Here is a 20,262-nt window from a genome sequence, read left to right as displayed (position 1 = left end):
TATAAACTGAACATCAATTCATTCATCTACTTGGTCATCTGAGATATATTTATTAAATATAATTAAAATAAATGCATTTTGTATTTAGAGCCACTTGAGTTCCCGACTCTAGGACTTATAGATTATTTTATTTTGGTTAAAATACTTATTTTCTCTTATCCCTTCATTTTTTCAGAAGTTAGACTAGTTTGACATGCCATGCTGGACTGTGATAAAGACAAAATGAGATGATGCTTTCAGGGCCCAATTCAAGGACAAAGGCACATGAAGTCGTCTGAGCTCATCTTACATGGAAAGTGAAGATGAATGTAGTACTTCTTTATCCTCAAGCACCACACACTGGGGCTTGAGGAGAACTCAGATCACTATGATACTCAGTAGAGAAGCCAAGCTAGATGGAATATGGGGGTTGTAGCCAAGATGTAGGGCTGCGTTCACTTTCTTCTGGGAGAAATGTATGCTAGGAGAGCTGAGTTCGCCCATGACCTCCCCCCTCTTCACCTGTGGAAAGGTAGCCCATAGTGAGCCATCACTCTCCTCGCAATCTCTGAGGCACGTGAACATTATCCTTTGAATGGGGAACTCAAGTTAAAAACTTGAGAATGCTTGCTCTGAAGTGGAGTGAGCCAACTGACATATTACTTACCACAGTTCTTCCCTCCTGTGCCGTGACAGATGTCGTCATCAGATAATAGTGTTCTTCGCTCTTGAGCTGAAATACAGCTTCAAGATCTGCTTCAGCATCTTCAGGACACAGTGTGTAGGATACCCTAGAATAAAGATATGGCACCCTCTGAATTAAATATAGATGGGAATGGTGAATACTGTTTCTACTTGTTGACTAACTTGCATCCAGCCATAGTGACTGAATCATACTGTAGAGAATGATTCTAGAACTTAGTTCAGGCTTTTCAAGAAAGAGAAACATTCATTACTCCTACTGTGGTGTATTTCAGAGGTCTCTGAAAAATATTTTTTGATCTTAAAATTCTCAAGCCTAACATCAGTACAATTTATTCATTCAACATGGCATGTATAGTGCTATGTCCCCAAAGTGATGATTCAACTCAGCTTAGCAAGAGTAACCATACAAACAAGGATGAGATGTCACTGCAGAAGCAAAAGCAGTACCATTACCACTTTGGGGAGGAAGATGAATCACAGGATGCTTCAAGGGAAGTACCACAGGAATCTTAGGGCAGGAGGAGTTGATGAGACAGAAGAGAGGGAAAGGGGGAGGTTCTGCACACAGGCATGGTTTGAGCAAAGACTAGCAAGCAGGACTAGCAAAATGTATGAGGAAATGAACGCCAGAGAAATCATCTGTGCTGACGGATAAATGAAAAAGTGAGGAGAGGATGAAGCTGGGCAAATAGCCTAAAGCTGGCATCACAAAAGGCCCTAATTGTCGTGTGAATAAATAGCTCACCCACAGACATGGGGGATGCGCAGGACTGATATGACAGGGCAGAGACAGAACTAGTTCACTTTTTCCTCCATTTAGGTCTAGACCCACAAAAATTCAAGAAACTTCATGGATCTTTCCATACATTTTAGATTCTACATCATACGTTGGGTGTTCAATGAAGATACCAGAGGGACCATCTGGCTAAAAAGATTGGGCCATTCTCCTTTGATCATGATTCCAGCTTCATTTGCTTTCTTAGTACTGCTTCTCTGTTCTCCCTTCCATCCTTCCTTCTTCCCTTTCCCTTTCCTTTCTTTCTCTTCCATGTGGAACTGAGAAGTACCTCTTCACTTCATCCCAATAACAGGGGTAAGCCATTACCTTAAAATCTCCCAGAGTTTGATGCAGAGATAGGGAGTTGCGATGGGAAATGCAACTATTTTTTCCCTTCCTCTTTATTCAAGAGTCATCTTGCTGCCATGTGTTGGGATTCCCTTTGAGTACGAGGCCAAGTTGCTATAGGGACATAAGAAATGGAAGCGTGGATCTCTGATGTCAGCTTTTGATTCCTCAACCAGTCATGTCTGACATTGTTGTTCCCCTTAGATTTTCTAGGTATTCGAGACAATATATTTCCTGTTTTACTTTGAAGCTTGTTTGAATTCATGTCTGTCACTAATAATGCAGAGTTTCAAGAAGTATTTATGTATGAGAATTTCATGTATGACTTTATTTAAGGAAAGATTCTCTCTCACTGTTTTGGCTCTGCCAGAATATAAATTTGGGAACCTCTGATCTCATCCAATGTAATCATTTACAGAGGAGGTAACTGAAGCAAAATACAGGATCAGTTCCCAAAGTTACACAGCCAAAGCCTGGCAGAGCTGGCACTGAAATGCAAGGCTTGTGGGTCTATAGCTGTTTGTCTCACTCAGATGTATCTGTCCATGTGCATAATGCTACCAGCCATCTCTATCCAACATCACTGTGACTTACCAAATGTCAAGAAATAGTATTCCCACACTTGCCAACAGGGAAATATTTGAGGAAGGAGACTTATCTATCCCTAGCAATGACTTCCCACGTTAGCCACACACAAAGATGCATTGAGCAATAGAGGAGGAAAATTTACTCAATCAACCAGACGGTGTGGAAATGACCCTGTAGGATTCTTGGAATCCCTCAGCCCCAACAGGGGCAGCACTGTTTGGACTGTTAGTGGTACATCAGCCTGGTACTGGAGCACCACCTCCTGGTTAGGCTGGAAGTTTGGTTTACCTTTTCTAGTTGGACAAAGTCTGACCTTAATCACAAGTTTAGGACCTAAGAGTTGGAAGGACCTTTAGAAAGAACCTAATCAATTACCTCTATTTTATGGGTGAGGAGACAGATTACAAGAGGAGAAATGTCTTCCTGCCACCATAGAAACCAATAAAGAGCAGAGATAGCATGAGAACTTTCCCTGTTCCTTCCCTGTCTAGTGACCAATTCTGTAGTTGAAAAAGTTGAGGATTACTTACAGAAATGAGGGGTCAATTGAAAGAACTGAGTAACAGAACAGAGACAATTAGCAATCTAGTTTGAAGGAGTTGTAGGCTTTCTCTTAACAGCACTAATCCACCTCAGTATGAATCAGCTTCAAATATTTCCCATGCTTGTATTACTTCACTTGAGATTAAAATCCTAAAGAGATGAAAACAGATTGGCTTAGCTTGAGAACCTAGTCAAAACATAGTGGGAAACTAAAAGATCTCCTATGGATAGTTCCATCAAGACTTTATAGGAAAAACCCCTATAGAGAGAGGTATCTTCCCAAAGGAAATTTGAATGGTATTCCCAAAAGAAAAGGGTAGGGATGCTAGGGAGACAAAAACAACAGATGTCCACTGCAGGAAGGAAGCCAAGGATATTACTCAGGCATTTCCAAATTAGGGTCATGAGGCATCTACTCTTAGGCCAGGGCATGAATTCTCTCTTAGAGAGCTTCTTAGGTATTGTGGATGCCTGAGCATGGAAAGCTGTGGATGAACCACCTCTGACAATCTAATGCACCTCTCCTTCAGCAGTGTTATTCCACTGCTTTTTATTATCCAAATGAGGGTTGTTCCACTTTTAATTATCTCAGAACTTGTGAACTATGCCATATAACACCACCATGCAAATAAAATATGAGCCTTGCTTCTCATAGAAAATATGAAATGATCCACAGAAGACCTCAAAAACCACAAGGTGTAATCTGTTGGTCTCCTCTTCCAAAGCATGTCTGTCTATTATGTATTAGGTCCCCTTTAGGTCAGAGTTCCTCTCCCTTGGCACTGGATATTTTGGGTTGGAGGCTCTTTGTTGAAGGTTGCCCTGTTCATTATAGATTTGGATGCAACCCTGGTTTTTACTTCCCAGATGCCAGTGGCAGCCCTTCAGTTGGGACAAATAAAAATGTCTCTAGACTTTGCAAATTTTGGGAGGGGGGTGGAGGGCAGATTTGTTTCTGGCTGATGGCTACTGGTCTATATGTTTTGAGATGAATCCAGGAACTCCAGAAACCCATTGCTTTTTAAACTCATTGGGAATATTTTATCAGTCAATGGCACTCAGCTCCAAGAGAATTTGCACTGAATTGGAGATTTTTTAGGAATATTGAGCAGAGGGATAGGTAAATTACTCATTAGAGATGCAGTAGGAAAAAGCAGATTAGATAGGTGTGGGGTTTTATTGTTTATTTGTTTGCTTTCTTCCTTTGCTTTTTTGGTTGGTTTTGTTTTGTTTAATTCTTAGAAATAAACAGGTTCACTTCTTAGATCATTCTATTGCTATTTATCCAATAGATATGTTATTTCTTCTCAGTTATTTTGACTATGAAGGGCCAAACTGAAACTGTGTTAAAATCACAAAATGAAGTACATGCGAACAGGAAATGGAAAGGACAAGACATTAAAAAATACAGGATCCAATACTCCCTCCACTTACAGGAACCCACAGGGAGCCCGTAGTCATTCCTGCAAAGTCTCTCTGACCTTTTGCTGTATTATCCTCTACCAGCTGACCACCTTTGCTTATTCAGTTATTGCTTCCTTGTGACTTGAGTTTGGCAGTGACTTATCAAGAAAACTCCAACATCTTTCTTTAATTAGTAGCCTTAGGGATTTAGCTACTAACCTAAAACTTCCTTCTTTCTATAGTTTCAAGTTCTAATTTCTGAAAAGAAAAAGTTAGCTCATTATTTTTCATGGGGCTGCAACATAGGTAATTGGTCTGTGTATGGCTTAACTATTGTATTTGTTACTGTGTCTTTGATTATAAAAACCATGTCGGTTTAAACAATACAGAAAATGTATTGTCCATTGACGTGAGATCCTAAAGCAGGGCCTTCCCTGAGTCATTTGAGTTCATATTTCATTGATGATACAATGACGCAGATCCTCTAATTGTCTTCCTCACTATCTTTAGTACATTGGTTTTGTTCTGAGCCCTGATCCCCTTCATTGTCACTGTTATCACTGATCTAAGTGTCTCATCCAACCATGACAACGTCCTGCATAAGAAGACCTTGGTCTTACTAAATTATTTAAGAATGAAGAAACCTTTTCCAAAGGTTCACCAGGAGACCCATCCCCCACATTAACCTCACATTTTTCTAACAGAATCCTGAAACTGCTATATGCAAATCAAATACTGCAGAGAGGAATGAGATTTCTGATTTTCTTGACTAACCAGGTTTTACTTCTGAACTGAAAATGGAGTCAAATTTCCTAAGTAATTGCTGGCTGCACAAATGGCAGATTGTTTACTCAAGGAAATGGTGGAACTGGATGTTGGCGGCGATGATGTTTGATTCATCTGGCTTCAGGTTGAGGGGCTACTTTTGTCCTTCCTTCCGTGCTCAGGGAAGATGAGATCCTTTGGCACAACCTTATTGACTGGCTGACCTGTGGATCTGTCCGCTTTTGGGTCTGTTGTTCACTCTTACTTCAATAAAGTGTGGTAAATGATTCAACTGGTGGAGATTTCAGCTTCCTACTGGCAGGACTGAGGGTGACAGTTTCCTTCAGACGGGCTAAGGAGCTACTACTACCATCATCAGAGGTTCAATATAAAGTGTGTTCTTCCAATTCATCTTGTATGGCCCTCATCTTTTTAATTTGTCCAATTATTTGTCTATCCAATTTGTATTGAGTGCCTGCTGTGTGTCATGTCTTAGGATACAGAAATGAACAGGACATGATGCAGAAACAGAACAAACCACAGTGGCTAATCTACAAACTAGAAGCTTCATCGAGGTCTGAGAATTAAAATCTAACAATTCCAGCTGGGATAATATGTTACTAAAAAAGTGCTAAACAGTGGCATTTCAGGATAAAAAATAATTAATTGGTTTATAAAAGATGGTGATATTGGCTCAAATATTCAAGCTCTAGCTATACTAAAAGTAATTACAGGATTACTTCAAATGCTGATAGTACCTCCTAGCGCACTTCCATATCAGTGAGCAAAGTTCATCTTTACCTCAGCCCTGTGGGTCTCACAGCAGAGATATTTCCATGCCCATCTGAAACAGTGCTACGGAGAATGTGATTGTTAATTTTAGATACATTTTCACTGGTTGGAAGAATATCTAGGAACCTGAAAAAGCACTGTTAGGGCTAGATCCTTGAGAGTGTTTCCAGAGAAGATTAGTGTGTGAGTTTGAGTGCTAGAAGGGATGATCTGCTCTCAGAGATGTGGACACCATCCAGTCTAGGGGCCAGAGAAGGCAAATGCAGAAGGCAAATTGGTCTCTGCTGTGAGAGCTGGATAGACTTTTTCCCCCAGTGCCTTGAAAGCCAGAATTCCAGGATCCCTGTCTCTTTGAACTTCAGGATTTATACCAGCATCCTTCTACACCCAGACCCTCAGGCTTTCAACCCCAGACTGAGAATCACGTCACTGACTTTCCTGGCTGGTAGGTCTTCAGACTCGAGTTGAGCCACCCCTCCAGCATCCCAGGGTCTCCAGCCTGTGATGGAGTCCTCGTGATTGCATGAACCATTCCCTAAGAGATTCTCTCTCACAGATCTATATACATACTCTCCAAGGGCATTTCTCTAGGAAACCCTAAGATAGAGAAGATTGATCCCTATTGAACTAGCCCATGTCTGAAGTAACAGAACTAATCCACGGAAGAGTATGGACTTGAACCCAAGGCCTCTGTTTTCATATTCACTCTTTATCCTACCCCATAAGATGCCAAAAGTTCTGTGTTTCTTGCTTGACAAAAGGAAAGTCATGGGTTATCAAGTGGAACTAGTTATGGCTCTTGGAGCCTATCTATGTTAGACTTTTTTTCAATTTTTCAATTTTATTTGTTCTAATTAATTGTAGATGACATTTGAATGCATATATACATTTTAAAGGATGGTACATAAATAGAGTGTAATCTCTCATTTTTCTGATTTTACATATTGCAGGATCACATCGGTCAAGCTCTAAGTAAGTCTTAACATTGAAAATTTGATGGTTATAAAATAAATGTAAATCAACCTCTCTTAGGAACATATACATTGGATCAAACTAAGCTAAATCTCATAGGTAGAAATTATGAGGGGCCTGCCAAATAAATAGAAAAGAATAATCTGTAGCTAGCATGCCATCTTTGTATGTATAAATCGTATTTTAAAGATACTAGGAGAAGGTTTGCTCTGCTAAAGAGGTTAAATATTGCTGCCTGCCATCCTGTTTACACTGTTAATTTGCTTTCCAAATCCTTTTAGCCAGATAAAGCAAAGGTAAACTTCAGAAGAGACCTTGTACAAATTATCACCAATTCTAAATTAATAAGCCTTTTGCTTTATCTGAGTTGCAGAAAGACTAAACAAATGTGCTGGAATCATAAGCCTTACTATCTGAAGGGCCACGTTCCCCCTTTTAGCAGAATTTCCTCCCTCAGGAAATTCAGGAGGTCCACTGGTTTAAATAGTCCCATGTTTCAATATCCTCCGGACAGCAGGCCTACCTCTGGCCTTGCTTTGTTCCACCCGAGAGGTGACTCAGCCTTACTTACTGCTCTAATTTAAGATTTTAATTTTTCCATTTTCAGACTCCCATTCAACCACTTTAAGCACTTATGTAATTGTGTAGGATCTTGTCTTTTCCCTACAATTCTATGCTTAGAGTAGAAGCTGTTGGCCGTGACAGTGACGTCACGCACAGTTTAACTAGAACAGCAATGAACTGTGCTCTGTCGTCCACCAGAAGACCCAGGTGAGGACAATTGAGCTCTATTTGTATATGATTCTTAACTCCCCTTCATGCCAGGAGATTCGATGCACTCTTCCCAATTCATGAATTTTATAATGGAGAACGCTGGAAACGGACAAACCCTGCTCTAATCTCAAATCTGTACCCTCAGGCAAGTCACTTCCCTTCATTAAGGCTCCGTCTCTCCATATGTAAAATGAGAGTACCAATGTGATTAAGATCTCTTCAAAATATCAAAATGTTTTACTTCCACTTTGCAAAACTTTGTCTAAGTACTATTCTTTAATTGCTCACATCATCACAGTGACCCCGATGTTGTTCATGCATTTCCCAGAGCACTTTAGAAAGTCCCAGAGGTAATGATTTTCTGCTCACCCCCAAGCCTTAGGTATAGAACCCAGTTTATGGCACTTTCTTGCAAAATATCCATAATGTAGAAAAGCAAACATTGTTTTTGTGACAGAAAGTATGAAACAAACCCTTGTTCTAGGAAACATTTGCCAGAATAAATGCATATTTTTGAAATTTATCTGCACCTTCCACCATGACCAGGCTGAAAGTATATGTTGATGACCTAGGCCTTTTCCTGCCACTTCCAAAACATTCATTTCTCACTTCTTGTCACTCCATCTGGATCATGTGCAAGAGGATTTCAAAACATAATAAAAAAAAATACATGTATTGTTTATTTTTCCCTCTCCAAAGAAAATAATAACAACAACAAAAAAGTAGTTACAGGCAGATATATTTTACCAAGCTAATTTTATCTTTTCATAGAAAGGTCATTCAACAATCATCAAGAAAACAAGTAATAAAAAAAAATTTTTAAAAACCCAACATCAAAATGGAAAATGAATTGACCAACCACCACCATCACCATCACAATAGCAATTAAAGAAAACACATAGCTTCATTTACTACCTACGCACAGAGGACTCTTGATTCCATTAGACCCAAGTCAGATTGCTCACCTTCTGGACTTCAGATGTATGCATTTATTTTTGCCCGAGACACATCCCAACTGAACATCCCATAAGCATGCCTAATTGAAAATGCTCAAAACTGAATTTCTACCCTAACACTGTTTCACTATTCTTGTTACTTTATTTCACTGAATAGGAGACAAAGTAAAAAATATGGGGCATTCTTCTTGACTCTCCACTGCAAATTTCATGAATCACTTCTCAAGTCCTTGAATTCCTAAAATCTAAGATTTCCCTTATTGTGGGAAGCCATCCTTATTTAACAGAATCAGACTAGGTTGAGCCACGGGATGCAGAGGCCAGGCTTCTAGGAACTGCTGGGAAGCACGTGACACTGCGTGGGAGTTGTTCCCTATCTCCTTTTGGAATTTCCCCCTAAGAGAATGGCTTCCCTAACTGCACCCTGTCCTGTCCATCACAGAAGCAGCTCCTCCCGGTCCTTGCTCCCTTTACCTGTATGTTATAAATAAAGGAGAGTTGGGCTACTCCTTGTTATAACAGGCCAGAGCTGGTATGGGGCCAGACCTGTTACGGCCCCTCTCATATGAAAAGAGTATTGGCTCTTGTGTGTTTATTGAGTAGATAAGTTTTTTGAATAATGGATAGAAAAACCGCCAACATCCTCCTCCATCAGTTAACCCTTTTCTCCTCCATGTGGCATGTGGCAGAGAGGAACCCCACGCCTTATCTTTCTACTTCCTTCTCCAGCACCATCACTGTGTATACGTGTGCACACATGCACCATTGTCCTTGCAGCTGGTTTCTTACTCATGTTGCTGCTTGCTGATTAGTAGATTCTCCACCCTGCTTCTCCATCCAGGCGCTTTAAATGCAAATGAGATTCCAATGCTCCTCTGCTGATAGTTTCTCAATGGTTCCAAATGCCTTCCAGGTAAAGTCTAACTCGTTAGTAGGTATGCAAGTCTCCATGACATTAGGGACCTGATGACACTTCTCCTCTCATTAATACCTGTTCACTGGCTCTCCCTTCTTCATTGTTGCAATCCTGGTGCACCTGATAATCACCTAGAGACTTTTGGAAAACAAAAACTAAATACATTTCCCCCTCATTCACACAAAAGGTGATTCAACTAATCATCTCAGATGATTAGTTATAACAAATCAGTCACAACATCTCAGATTAGTTATAACAAATCTTCCAGATGATTCTACTGCACAACTAGAATTGTAAACCACTTTCGGACATGTTGCCTTCTCTGAGTGGCTTCAGTGCCCATGTCCCATGTGCTTCCTTTCTGTGACTTCTATCCACCAACCCTCCTGTTGTCAACTATACTCCTGTGGGAACTCAGATGGAAATATTCAATAAATATTGAATAAATGCAGACAGGCAGGTAGGTGGCCATGTCAGGATGTTTGAGGAGGAATAGGGATATATGCTGAAAAAGAGTTGAAGGACCTGGATTTGAACCTTCATTCTGACAGACAGTAGAATGGGTGTTAGGATCATTAAGTACAATGAACAGCAGGATTTTATTTGTGAAACATAGAGAATACTATCTACTGCACAGAGTTTTGTGATAATGGAATTGATATCACATGTACATTTAACAAAGCAGAATCAGAAGACAATTTTAGTAAAGAGTACTGGATTTTCAACAAAGAAAACAATAAGGTAAAGAGAGAGCCTACAGAACTGGAGAAAATCTTTACCACATGCACCTCAGATAGAGAATTAATCTCCAGAATATATAAAGAGCTCAAAGAATTCAACACCACAGAAACAACCCAGTCAATAAATGGGCTAAGGAACTAAATAGGCATTCATTCACAGAAGAAGAAATACAGTCAATCAGCAAATACATGAGAAAATATTCAACACTACTAGCAATTAGAAAAATGCAAATTGAAACTACTCTAAGATTTCATCTCACAACAGTCAGAATGGCCATTATCAAGAATATAGCAAAAATAAATGTTGGTTAGGATGTGGGGAAAAAGGTACCCTCATATTTTGCTGGTGGGAATGCAAAATGGTGCAACCACTATAGGAAGCAGTATAGAGATTCTCAGAAAACTGAGAATGGAATCACCATTTGACCCAGTTATCCCACTCCTTGGTTTATACTAAAGGAACCTATAATCCACATCCTACAATGATGCAGCCACATCAGTGTTAACAAGTTACTCAATTCACAATAGCTACACTATGGAGCCAAGGAGCCAACTGAGGTGCCCTTTGACAAATGGATAAAGAAATTGTAGTATATAGAGAGAATGGAATATTACTCAACCTTAAAGAAGAACGAAATTATGGCATTTGTTTGTAAATGGATGGAGTTAAGAGAATATTATGCTAAGCAAAATAAGCCAATACCAAAGAACGAGAGGCCAAATATTTTCTCTGATATGTGGATGCTAATTCACAATAAGGTGGAAGGCCAGAGAAGAATAGAATACTTTGGATGAGACAATGGGGAGTGAAGGGTTGGGAGGGGGTATGAGGTATGAGGGTAGGAAGGATCAAAGAATAATTCAGATATTATGACCCTATGTGCATGTATGATTTTAAGACCAGTGTAATCCTACATCATGTGCAAACAGAAGAATGAGAAGTTATACTCCATTTATGTATGATGTGTCAAATGCAATCTATTGTCATGTATAACTAATTAGAATAAACTTTTTAAGAAGAGTACTGGCTTGGAGTCATCCAACACTCACCATCAAGTGTTAAGTAATACGCTCACTAGCATATCACTATTAAACAAGTTGATTAAACTCTTACAGACTCAGTATTTGTAAGCTCAAATTAGGGATGATACTATCAAACCTAAAGTTCATAGCGAGAACTCAGATACTGCTGGAAAACATTTATATTCTATTTCCTGCACACAGATTACATTTCCATAAAGAGTTGAAAAGATCATGTAAATCTTAGATGTTATTTTAATCAAAACTAAATTCCTTTTCATTATTATATTCCTATTGGCACGATCTACCCCCACTTTTTTCGTCACCTCTGTCATTTCATCTTACGTACCTATAAAATAATAGTTACTTATTTAATGGGGTGTTTCCTCTATGAAGGTAAATATTTCTCCAGCATTCAGTGTCCCAACTTGGTATTGGAAGCTTCAGGCAGTGATTCTTATGATCAGAGCTGGACCCTGTATCGTGGACACTTCCTGAAGCTGATTCTTTCATTCTATCTGATTACTCAGGCTGAAAATTAGAGACTATCACAGTTTCATTGTAATATTCATCCTGCGTAGAAATCATGTGGGCTTATAAAATGTAAGCCCCTCTCCAGATTGTTCAGTGTCAAAAGAAGTGTCTATGCTGTGTCTGATATCATCTATTGCAAAATTATGAGCCGTTCTATTTTTCTGAATTTAGATTTTAGAAACCATAGAGATTCAATATTTATCTTCATTTATCATGATAGGTGAGGAAAACAGATTAATAATTCAAACAGGCATTCATCCCTTTAGTTGTTTCCTATAATCTCATACTTAAAGATGGGGAGTTATATATATTAGATGGCAGGTGTACTTAGTCAATTTGTGAGAGTTGTGTGGAAGGTGTAGAGAAAATGGTTAGCTGTCAGAGTCAGTAGCCAGAGAAATAATAATGGAAGAGTACCAAAGAGAAATTGTTTCTAACAGAATAACATTCAGTGAAAAGAAATCCAAAGGTCTACCTTGCCATGGTCATGGATACAAACAATAAATGCTGTCATGGGTGTGGGGGAAAAGCCACACTTGTACAGGGTTGCAAGTGCAGACTAGTACAACCACTCTGGAAAGCAATATGGAGATTCTTTAAAAATCTAGGGATGGAACAACCATGTGACCCAGCTGTCCCACTCCTTGGTATTTCCCAAAAGATCAGAAATCAAAATGCTACAGAGATATAGCCACTTCACTGTCTATAGCAGCACAATTCACAATAGCTAACTTATGGAATCAACCCAGATGCCTATCACTAGATGAGTGAATTTAAAATTGTGGTACATTTACACAAAGGAGTTCTACTCAGCCCTAAAGAAGAATGAAATCATAGCATTTGGTGGCAAATGAATGGAAATGGAGACTACCAAGCTAAGTGAAATAAACCAAACTCAAACCCAAAGGTTGAATGTTTTTCTCGTACATGGAAGCTAGGGTAAAGCAAAGGAAAGGGCAAGGGGAGAATAGGAAAACATAAAGGGAAGATGAGTAGTGTAGAAGAAGGAGATTGAGAGGCAGGGTGGAGGGATGGGAAAGGGGAGGCAGTGCAGGGTGAATTTTTTAAAATCCTGTTATATGAATGTATAAATATACAACAGGGATTTTCATCTTTATGTGTAAGTAAAAAGAATCAATCAAATATAAACAAATAGATGAACAAAGGGAAGTCTAGAAAAGTAGAAGAAGGGGACAGGAGGGGGATGGATGGTAAAAAGGGTGGGAATAGGGGAGATCATGAGGGGAAATTGAATTCCATTTGTGGATAATTTTGTCAGGATGAACCCAACCACTCTGTGTAACTGTGCAGCTCTAATAAAAAGGTAAATGAATCAAAAATAAATAAAAAATGCATCTTGATGGCAAAGTATCCCTGAATTCAACCCCACTACTCAAACAAACAAACTAAAAATAAAAACAAACAAACAGAAACAACGGCACAAAGTTCTGCCTTGAAGTTCAAATAGTAGATGTCACAGGAATTGCTTGAGCAGTTGTCACTAGCAGGAGAACTGATGGCAGGACTATGATCTGTGACACATTCCACAGAAGAGTTGCCAAGTGGCATGGGGGAGAGGGAGCACATCTTTACCATGCGCTGCGCCAGGCCATGGCCTCCGCTTTATTTAATCTACACAAAATCATTTGCACGAGGTCTTCATTTTCTCTATCTTCAGTTGACCACAGACGTCTTGAAAAGAAAACAAACTTAGACGTTCATGAAGCAAGAGGAAAAACCAGAAATAAAATCCAGGTATGATCTCTAACCTGTTTGTTCTGTTTGATTTCCTTGCCCGGAAGTCTACAAGAGATGTGCTTCCAAACAAAGTGGAGTAACTTACCTTTCCACCTAAAACCAGGACAACATCACACACACACACACACACACACACACACACACAGAGTCTATAAAATACATACATGAATCAACAGTTTTCGAGACACAGGTTATCAAGCCTAAAAGGATAAGAATCCCTAGAAGATGGCACAGATATGATATGAGTCCTATAATTGCCTCATTTTATTATTTTGAGTTTTCTAGGCCATGATCAAGGAGATGAAAGTGAACCCAGTGGATTCTCCGTATTTAGAACACAGAGAGATGAGTCTAGTGAGGACAAAGCACACAAAATTCATGGGACAATTGCCAGAAAGTAGAGAGTCACACATAGAAACCCACAGATATGCAGAGGGTGCCCCTCCAATATTTGTGAATGACTGAATAGTGCTTTCTTGAAAGAAAACTATTGGAAACCAGAAAAAAACAACCAAAATTATTAGGAATAACAGTGCTCAATACTCTTTCAGAATCAAGAATACTGCATTGTTTCATAAGGTAGATCAGAAAACCTGGTTATTGATCAGGAACTGGGTAGGAAACACAGAAGCCACATGTTACAATAGAGGGTGAAAATTAGCCTCTTCTGAACATTATTCTGGCTTCACCTAGTAATTGTTCAAAGCAAGACACAAAAGAATCAATGTATTTCTAACTAGCTTAACTGCATTTTCGAGCAAAGTTCAATAACATTTATAGATTTTCAAATATATCTGGGCCTCACCAATGACAACAAAAAACAAACATTTACAATATTTAGCATCAATGAAAAATTACTAGGAATATAATAAAAAAGGAAAATATGACCCATGAAGAAAAGAAAAAGTGATCACTTGACACAGATGTTAGAAGTAATAGCACAGACATTAATACAGTAAAAAATTATATGCAAGAAGATTATGATGCAACACATTTAAAGCAGTGGAAGTATTGTTTTAAAAAAAACCTGCTAATCTAGAGTTTCATGATCAGTAAAACTATCTTTGTGAAGCAAAGGAAAAAAGTACATTTTCAGACATATGAGAACCAAAAAGCTTATTATCACTGAATTTTTATTAAAAGAAAAGCCAAAGGAATTTATTGAACCACAAGGAGAGCAATACCAGAGTGAAATATGGATCACCTTAAAGAAATGAGAAGCACTGAAAATGGTCAATATGTGGGTAAATATATTAAATTTTCTTAATCCTCAATAGATTATTGTTTAAACGAAAAGACTAATGCAATGTGCTACTTACGACATAGGTAAAAGTAAAATGTACACTTACAATTAAGAAAAGGAAAAACTGAAGCAGTACAATATCACTGATAATTTATGCAAAAATTAACCACTAAAATAATAAATAAGTTATAATTAATAAACTAAAAAAGGAAATAAAATGGGGTCATAAAAATACTCAAGGAATACAAATAAAGATACAAATGAGAACAAAAACATGTAACAAGAATAAAATAAATAGTAATTTATTTTGTGATGAATTTAATTCTAACTATGTCAGTTATCACTATACATATAAATGCTCTAACTACACAAACTAAAAGGCAGAGATTGCTGTACTGCAAAAAAATTAAGACCCAATGACATGGTGAGTTTTGCTAATATTTTAAATCTAAAGAAATAAATAGGTAAAAAATTTAAAAGACTTAAAAACATATACCTTGCTAACATGAGTCAAAAGAAAGTTAAGGGAGCGTTATCAATATTAGAATAAATAGTTTTCAGAGCAAAGTATACCACCAAATCTCAAATTAGTTCATTCCAATAAAAGGGGAAATTCATTAAGAGGATATTATCCTAAACCTAAGAGCAAACCTTTAATAAATATGAAGTAAAAGTCAATTATATTGCAGCAAATGTTGACAAATTCACCATTATAATAAGAGATTAATACCCACCTCTACACATGAATTCTTAATTAATGAAGTAGTAGAAATAAAATGAGAAAGAATGTAAAAGTGATGAACAAAAATATCAACCAACTTGACTTAACTTTTATAAGTCAAATAAGAGTGCCATGATAACTATTCTTTTCAAATTTACACCAAATATTTGTGTGGATAGATATATTCTGAATCATAAAACAAGTCTCAATAAATTAAAATGGATACAAATAGTTCATAGTATGTTCTTGAATATATAGCAAAGATAATTTATAAGGATCTAATTTATTTCTTCCCAAGAATGCAAGATTTGTCTAATATTTGCAAATAAATGAATACAATTCTCCATATTACATTAATTTATTAATAGGCTAAAAATTGAAGCCATTATCATCTCAATAGATGCAGAAAGAACACTGATAAATTCCAACATTCATTCTTAATCAAAACTTTAAGAAAACTAGGAATAGTATGGAACATCATACATGTGATGAAGAGCATCTATTTAAAAACAACAGCAACCAAATATAACATTCTACTCGTGGTTAAAGCCTAAACAATTTCCCCTAAGATATCTGGATTAAGTTAAGTATGGTCTTACCACTCATTTTTTTATATTATACTGAAATTCATAGCCAACATAATGTAACAAAAAGAAACATGATAAAGACACCCAGAGTAGAAAGAAAGAAATCCTTTAAGCAGTGGATGATATGATTATCTAAGTAGAAAATCTTTTCCTCCCCAAAGTAAAGCAAAAGTTAGATAATAAAAAGTTTACCAAGGTTGCAAGATACAAAAATTATGTAAAAATTAGATTTTATATTTATACATTAACAAAATATCAAAAATTTAAATTAAAGAATACCATTTTACTATAACATCAACATACAAAATAGGGATTAATCTAATAAAAGGTATGTTTTTAATTTCACAACATGGATGAGAGAAACGAAGACCTAAATAAATGGAGAAATAGACTGCACTGAAAAGACACCAGATCAAAATTATATAGATCACATTAATGTAAAGTTTGGAGTCGAATCTATTGGTTGGCATTTCAATAAAAGGATGATTTATAGAAAAAATATTTTAACTTATAGAAATTGGCAAAAAGAAATTAAATCACTTTGCTTTGTCACTAAAATTAAGTTTAGGATATGTCATGTAAGAGATGTTTTCTTAATGGTCTAATATTTAAGTGACCAAAATTAAGAGCCGTAGAAGTTTGCCACTGTAGAAGTTTTTATTAGAAGGTATAACTCTTTAGATTGTCACAGTTATTGAAGTCAGCTTGGACTTCTCTGGAGCATTCAAATTCATCGCAGAAGAAACAAGTATTGTAAGATGTTAATAACAGAACATAGGTAGTGTGTGTATGAATGTTGAGTTAAAATTCAAACTTTTATGTATGTTTGAAATTGTTCATAGTACGACTGCCTGAAAAAAATCTGGAATTTTTTAGGTACTTGTAAATTCATGGGAAAATCCAAGACCATTTCCTATCCCCAAGAGATCCATTTTGAGGAAGACCGGTTGTTCAAGAATGATGGAATCACAGCTCTCTCATGTGAAGAACACGGGGATTTTTTTTTTCACTTTATTTTTTAAAATCATATATAGCTCACTTCCACATCCCAGTTTGGAGCAGTGACCGCTGTTCAATTTCCTGCACTATCTTCCCACTCCCATTTTGAAAACAAGACAAAAACAAAATATTGACTCTGCCAGGAGCTTTGCTGAAAGTTTCCATGTTTTAATTCAATTAATTCTTAATTTGGTACATGTTCAATTCAGGGTTCTCTAGGGAAATAGAACCAAAAAGCTACTTGTTTGTCTTAAGGAATTGGCTCATGCAGTTACAGAAGCTGGCGAGTTCTCAGATCTGCAGAGTGGGTCCAAGATCGAGACCCAGGAGAACTGATGGTTTAGCTTCAGTCCAAACCCCAAATGCCTGAGAGGAGACCCAATGGTGCGGTTCCAGTTCAATGTGAACAGGCTCAAGTCCCAGGAAGAGCTGATGATTCAGATCAAGGGTGAAGAGAAGGAAAAGCAGGTATCTTGTTCAAAGGACATCTGACAGAAAGAGTTCTCCCTTACTTGAGGAGACCACCTTTTTGCTCCATCCAAGCCTTCATATAGTTGGATGAAGCCCACATCATTAGGACAGCAACCTGCTTTACTCAGCCTCCTGAGTTACACGTTAACTTCATCAAGAAGATGGTAAAATTAACCCCTGAATTTCATCCCTTGTCCATTTAGCACATATATTTGTCTCCTTAAATGAAATTTCATCTTCAAGTAAAGATATTAGCAAAGTCATAATGCCACCTAATCGGCTAGAACTATCCTGTGTACTACTGAAAACAGACTGTCCTTCCCTAAAAGTGAGAGTAAAGTACATAAAAGATGTTTACCTTCTTTATCAACATGCTGTAACATAAATAATATAATGAAAAATGAAGAAGGTTTGAATAAGATGATATAAAGTCAATAAATCTTACATTATATCATAAGGGAATAGGAGAGGGAAGAAAACAAAGATATTTTCTTGATATGTGTTATACACACATAAATATACTAACAACAAAATGAAGAGGAAGTACTTATGATAATTACAGCCCTCATTCCTATAAATGGTCACAAGGTCTTAGTTGTTATTTGTCACCGGTATTTATTACTATATTTGTCCACTACTCATTCTATATGATTTTACCTTCAGTAAGCACCCCAGATGGCTACAGCTCTACCTGGTACAATGATCAAACTTTTATTCCTAAGGATTTTGCCCATTAGTCAACCTGGAATCAGGATCGTTGTCATTTTCCATTGACATTAATCACAGGCTACAGCAGACACGCCAAGGAATCTCCGGTATTCCAGTCATCCTCTTCCTTATTTCCACTGAGATATAGTGGTCAATTTATGCTTGGTGATCAGCATCAATCACTTCAGCCAATGCAGTAACTCTCTTGTTGACTCAAAGCAAGATAGTGGCTGAACAGTGCCTTAACTGCCAGCTTAGTGGAATCATTATGTCTCCTGGTGAAAGATAATTCCTCCCTCTGGAACTAGGACTTCAAGGCAAGCAGAACAGAAAGACATGAAAACACTAGGTCATTAAGAGTAATAGTGAATGGAGCTGTTACCATTCCCACACTTCGATTCCTAGACCTGTCAATTCTAGCTCTTGGAGAGACAGCACCATATAGTCAATACTGATTTAGAACATACACATCTTCCCAGTGAACCTTGTCCCAGACCTGCAAGCTATTGTAACATAGCTAGCATCATAATTGTTTTCAAAAGACCTTTCCATCATTCTATCAAACCAGTGGTTTTTAGATGATCACTGTACATGACGAGAGCAAGGCATTCCACAGGACCAGTCCGTTGCCACACGTCTTTTGCAGTGAAGTGAGTTCCTTGCTCAGAAACAGTATCGTGTGAAATACAGTGGTCACGGATAAGGCATTCTGAAAGTCCCACAGAGAGTAGTTTTGGCCGAAGCTAAACGTGCAAGGAAGACAGATCAGTATCCAGAGTAAGTTTCTACTCCAGTATGACAAAATACTGCCCTTTTCATGATGGAAGCAGTCGAGCGTGATCCACCTGCCACCAGGCACCTGGCTGATCACCCTAGGGAGTAATGCCATATTGAGGCTCAGTGTTATTCTCTGATCCTGGCAGATTGAGCATTTGGCAGAATCCACAGCCAGGTCAGCCTTGAAGAATGGAAGTCCATGATAACCTCTATCCTTGCCACCATGGCCACTTTGTTCATGATCCCATTGGTGATGACAAGAACGGGGAAAGAAGCTGACCAGTGTCCACACAGTGCGTCATGCTATTCACATGATTACTAAAATTCTTCAGTGAGGTCATCCTTTGGTACCATGTTTCCCATTCAGAGAGATCTACCTACATACTTCTTCCTCAAATTTCCTTGTCACAAATTTTCCATTCATGTTCCTTTCATATCCATGACCATCTGCCCAAACCACTGGCCACAGCCCATTGATTACTATATAATTATGTACACATTTGGACATTTATCCTTCTTAGCAATATGAATAACTAGGCACATTTCTTACTGGGAGAATTTTGATTCACCCTTACTCTTCAGGATGTCACAGAAAGGAGTTGTAGGTTCTGAATCTCTTTGTGTTAGGATTGGGCCAGCCTATCAAGCAGAACAATCTGTAAACCAGGCTCACGTCATCTCTTTTTCTGTCGGCTTGACTTAGGGAACTACCCATAAGATCTTATGTGCAAAAGTCGAGAGAAGCAGAAGTGGGGACTATAGGAATTTGGGTCACTATTCCATGTAATATACTTGTGGCTTCAGAGTCTGCTTGGGCTCAGTCACATATATAACACATTTAATGATGGAGTACTGCTTTATATGCCCAACTTTATGACTTGGTCAGTCAAATAACATCCAGTTCATGATGGGCAACTAGGTTACGTGGTGACTTGGGAGTCCCCGGGTAAGAATTCAGTCTCTCCCAAGGCCCAGTAGCAATTCCAGAGCTGTTTTACTAAAGTAGAGTAGTTAGGCTTTGCCCCAAAATCCTGAGAATATGGGTTATGGTTCACTTATAGAAGCCTGACAAAGATTCCAAATAGTATCCCTATCTGCTACCAACAGGTCAAGTACAACTGGATCTGCTGAATCATATGCCAGCATAGCACAGCTTCTTGCACAGCAGCCTTGGCCTGTTGCAA

Source organism: Sciurus vulgaris, assembly GCF_902686455.1.
Source record: "Sciurus vulgaris genome assembly, chromosome: 15".
NCBI lineage: Eukaryota > Metazoa > Chordata > Mammalia > Rodentia > Sciuridae > Sciurus > Sciurus vulgaris.
The sequence above is the reverse complement of the archived record's forward strand: the minus strand, read 5'-3'. Positions refer to the sequence as shown.